This window comes from Artibeus jamaicensis, unplaced genomic scaffold, assembly GCF_021234435.1.
Source record: "Artibeus jamaicensis isolate MK-2021 breed Jamaican fruit bat unplaced genomic scaffold, CSHL_Jam_final contig_908, whole genome shotgun sequence".
In the NCBI taxonomy this organism is placed as follows: domain Eukaryota; kingdom Metazoa; phylum Chordata; class Mammalia; order Chiroptera; family Phyllostomidae; genus Artibeus; species Artibeus jamaicensis.
Window position 1 is genome coordinate 6,437,520 of NW_026522009.1, and position 5,360 is coordinate 6,442,879.

The 5,360-nt window shown below is 35.3% G+C and overlaps 1 non-coding gene across 1 annotated transcript; it reads right to left on the minus strand.

Moving 5' to 3' along the window:
• Window positions 1-499: 499 nt before the first annotated feature.
• On the minus strand, window positions 500-606 carry LOC119046637 (U6 spliceosomal RNA). The gene has a single exon (XR_005082024.1). It is a non-coding gene; the product is annotated as a U6 spliceosomal RNA (small nuclear RNA).
• Between the last annotated feature and the right edge of the window lie 4,754 nt (window positions 607-5,360).

Sequence of the window (5,360 nt, forward strand, 5' to 3'; positions counted from 1 at the left end):
TTTGGGGGTAACAACCACATAAGTGCAGCAGGTATCATAATCAAGAACTCATCCATCTCTGTGTTTTTATACTAGGAATGAAAAATATTTCTGGGAATTTCAGGCATAGTTAACTTGTGATGCCTTGGGCAGAAGATGTCTAGAACACACCTCCCTTTCTCCCACAGTCACTATCAAGAAATTGGTCACAGGAAAACGAAAAAGGTCCAGGATCTGCATTTCACGTGTGTTTCTCCTTAGTGACCTGAATCGCTTTTTTTTTGCAGCTTTTAATCAGCACCTAACTCTGTGACGGGCACAGTGCTGACCCAGTGAGCATTCTACAGTCCGACATTTTTCTTTGCAGTTCTGCATTCCAGTTTGAATTTCTCTTTGTGGAACCCTAGTTCTTTCCACATTTATAACTTTTTGGAATCATTTCTCTAAGGATTTTTAAACCTATACCCCAAAAGGAAAGCATTAGGTCTAAAAACGACATTCTTTATAAAAAACATATTTTTAAAATATGGAACACTTCACGAATTTGCATGTCATCCTTGTGCAAGGGCCATGCTAACCTTCGCTGTATCGCTCCAGTTTTAGTATATGTGCTGCCGAAGCGAGCACTATAAAAAACATTTTTTATTTGTACACAAACAGTGTATTCCAAATGGAGCTATAGAAAAGTTCAGCCCTGGCTGGTGTGGCTTAGTGGATTGAGTGCAGGCTTATGAATCAAAAGGTCAGTGGTTCAATTCCCAGTCAGGGAATATGCCTGGGTTGTGGGCTGGGTCTCCAGTAGCGGGGGGACATGCAAGAGGCAACCAGGCATTGATGTTTCACCCCCTTTCTTTCTCCCTCTTTTCTCCTCTGTCTAAATTTAAATAAATAAACCTTTAAAAAAAGAAAAACTCAATATGTTTATATTAAATATTATACTACTTTCCTTAATTAGTCTTATGTACATTTATTCTTTCTAATATTCTGGAGAAGTAAAATGCATTGCATCGTGGACTTAGCTTACATCAATGATTAACAAGAGAAATCGCCTTACATTTTCAACTACTCTTTCTACTTTCTATGCACTTTTAGAGAATCCCCTGATTTTTACATTTGTTTTTAAAAAGTAAAGTTCTTGGGACCTCACATAACATGCAGTGTATTTATTAGGCAGTTACATGAACTTATTAATAATCTGTCATTTGTTTCAAAAAAACTAAAAGTCCCCCTGCAAAATAGAGACTCTGCTAAGTGAACTAAACCAGGCAGTGAAAGACAAATACTATACGATCTCACCTATAAGTGAAACCTAATCAACAAAACAAACAAACAAACAAGCAAGCAAAACAGGACCAGAGACACTGAAAATAAGAACAAACTGACTAATCAAAGGGGATAGGGGAGGGAAATAATAAGGGGAAGAAGGAAAAAGATCTCCAAAGAACATGTATAAAGTACTCATGGACAAAGCTAAAGGTGGGTAGGATTGAGCATGGGAGGGCAAGGAAAAGTGATGGTGGGAAAATGGAGGCAACTGTATTCAAACATTAATAAAAAATGATAAAAAATAGAGAATCTGGGATTACCACTGAAAAATTTCTCACAGCTCAACATGTGCTCCTGGGTCTGGAATTTCAGCATCTCTTGTGAAGACAGTAAAGTTGCAATTCAATTTCATTGTGTCCTAATTTAATGCAAGGCTGATATAGGAAGAGCTACTATTAAATTGCAAAGCAGTACACCAGGTAAAGGATCTGTGAATCTTGCAGAGGCCTGTCAAAATTAAGCAGCTAATAATCCTATAGACAGTTTGAAAAGCATAGTCCATGTGAGCCCAGCATAAAGAGTTTATCATTATTACCTTTTCTAAAGTATCTCTCTATCTTGTTGGATTGTACAAGTCAGATAACCCTGTGGCTACATGATCTATTCTCAGGATAGAGAAAAATAAGTAGAATCTGTGAGAATATGTGTTGTTGCTGACAAAGCTAAACTTCCCAACAAGACCAGTTATTTTAGTGTGAAGAACGCAGAAGTAGGAATCAAAATATCTGAGTTTTGAGAACAGTCTTTTCTGTTTGCTCACTTTGAGACTGTGTTATGCATATTTGCCAAATACTGATTGGTTGCAAAGAATAAAAATCTAAGCAAATAACCATAGGGAGAGAATAGGTTATTAGTGTAAACCAGATACAGCCAAGTCTTCCAGACTATTAGGATTATTCTTTTCCTTAATCCCTAAAAACCATAACTCCAGTTTTCTTCTCAAGTCCTATGAGAAGCCCAACACAAACGCCACCCTTAGAGCATATGGATTTCTTGGCAAAGTTTTTTTTTATGTGTGTGGGGGGCTTATTATTTATCATCAAGGAATCAAATATCCTATCCCTGGATAATTTCATATCTCTCATTATTATAAAATGATAGTGAGGCTGTTGTGCTTCTGACACACATGGCTCTTGAAAACCTGTTCATAACAAAACAATAGAGATCTTCTTACCTCTAAAATATCCTAAGTTTATGTATTCAGCTCGTTACATCACTACTTCTGATACTGCTTCATCCATCACCATGAATCCTGGCCTCCACTGGTAACTTCAAAGGCTGTTCCTGGGTTTCATTCGTGAGGACCACAAATGCAAGTCTTCTGCAAAGCATACAAAAAATGTGAAAAATAATCTATTTCTGGCGATCTTAAATTTATAGTTTCAAATGTAATAGCATAAACATATACCAATGCATCTTCCAACCATGTTTCTCTTGAACTTGTTTATACTTGCATTTTTAAAGCTCTTATACTACTATTTAGTTGCTTGGAGAAAACATTAAATTCAAATTAACATGTTATTTAATCTGAAGAATAATAAGAATAACAATCCTATTGTGTTTAGTGCGGTCATTGCTTCATTAGAAACATCTAATTTAACTCCTATGAGATAATACTTTGTGACATAGGCATTTTATTCCTGTTTTGTAAAGAATAAAAAAATGGAGCTTAGAGATGCTTAGCAAAAAATGATGTCATAAAAAGGAATGAATTTAATTTTCTAATAATAATTTATCTGAAATTAATTTAAGGTAAAGTGTATGATACTGAATTTCAAAATTTGTCTTCTCCTCCTGTACCAAATATCAGATGCCAATATCTGTGATTAACAGATTCAACATATTTCATCAAATATACAACATTGATCGTTGAAAAGGAATCTGATATGTTAATTCTGACAATGTTAATGACTGAATTGTTTCCTCCAAAATTTCATATCTTGAAACTCTAACTCCTACTGTGACTCTTTTTGGAGAAAGGCCCTTAAAGGAAGTCATGAAGTTTCTATAGGGCAATAAGAGTTAGGCTCTCATCTAGTATGACTAGTGTTCATATAAGAAAGAGAAAGGTCATGTGAGGACACAGCAAGAATGCAGCCAGGGAGAAAGATCTCATCAGAAACCAACCTTGCAGGCACATTGATCTTGGACTTCTAGACTCCAAAACTGTGAGAAAATAATCTCTGTTGTTTAAACCACCCAGTCTGTGGTATTTTGTTATGGCTGCTTGAGCTAATACAACAATAAAATGATCTTGTGATACTTCACATATTTTGACCTTTTGATTGCGAGAGGTTTTTAAAGATCATATATAAACAAATTTAAAGCTTCAAATTTTAGTGAAATAATTCATATTCATTGTTCTTACTAATGACTTTGATGCTCATGGTAATTAAGAGCAATATTTTGAAAATAAAAATAGTACGGGCTCTGGCCAAGTAGCTCCTTTGGTTAGAGCATTGTCCCGATACACCAGGGCTGTGGGTTCCATGTCTGGTCAGGGCACACACAGGAAGCAACCAGAGAGTGCACAAGTGGAACACCAAACTGACATTTCTCTCTCTCTCTCCCATCAAATCAATGTATTAAAAAAGAGAATGAATAAAGACAGATGAAAACAATATTCTTATTTTAGAATATCTTTAATATCTTACTATGTCTAAGTAAAATCATGTTTTCTCTAATTGTATACTATTTGTTACAGTTAGTGGATTTGAAATAGCTTTAGAGATATCTAGTCAATCTGGCCAACTTAAAAAAATTTAAATTTATTGATTTGAGAGAGAAAGAGGATGGGAGAGTGAAAGACAGAAAGAGAGAGAGACATTGACCTGTTATCCCCACACATCTATGCATGCACTGGTTGATTATTGTGTGTGCCCTGACTGGGAATCAAACCTGCAACCTTGGTGTATTGCAAGGATGCTCCAACCAACTGAACTACCGGCCAGGGCACCCTGGCCAATGTTTTTAATCTGAGGACACCAAGGTCCACAGAAATTAAATGATTTATTAAAGGTCACACTTTAAGTCCTGGCAAATATGGGATTATTGCCTATTATAACCAGTTAGTATTTCTTCCTGCTACTTTCATAAACACCTTCTTCTTTACAGCATATATTTTATACAAGAGCTGAGAAAATTTAGCTAATATTTATGTAGATTCAAAACAAGATAAACAAATATGGCTTCTAATATGATTTACAGCTAAATAACTAATTTGTGACTATCAATGTTAGTTACATTTTTATCATGCCATGTGTTGCATGGTAAATGATATTTACCCACTCCTCTCCTCCAATTTGAACATCATTTGAAATACATAGCCTCTGAGTTCACCACAGCAGGATAGGAGAGAATTTAGACAATAACAATGGCTCTTAATCACCTTGACCTACATATCACTTGTAACCTCAGTATATTGACAAGAACCAGTCAAATAACTAACCTAACTGTGAAGATGTCTCTGTAGGTGCCCATATGCAGATACTATGCACTGAATTGTGTCCCCTAGAATCTGTGTGTTGAAACCCTAACACCCAATGTAACTATATTTGGATATAGGGTCTATAAAAAGGTAATTAAGGTTAAATAAAGTCATAAGGGTAGGGCCCTGATTCAATAGGAATGTTATTCTTATAAGACAGATACCAGAGAGCTTGCTCTTTGTCTCTCTCTCCCTCCCCCCTGCTCTCTCTCTATATATATACATATATATATATATACACACACAAAAATATATACTCTCTCACTCTATATATAGAGAGAGGGAATACATATTCTCTATAAATACAAAAGCAACTCATATTTTAGTATTAGAGTCTTATTAACCTGATTTTTAATTTCACCTTCCTGAATGTTTATGTCACCTTAGAGACTAGTGAAGTCCAGTGATGTGCTCTACATAAAAACATGTTTGACAGCCAAGTGAGTGTGAGGAATTCTGCATATTAAATCAGTGACAGGTCATTCATAGAAGAAACTCTTTAAATCTGTTTATTCAAGAGACTTTCTAACTCATTTTAAATATGGACCCATTTATCAACACACTTGAA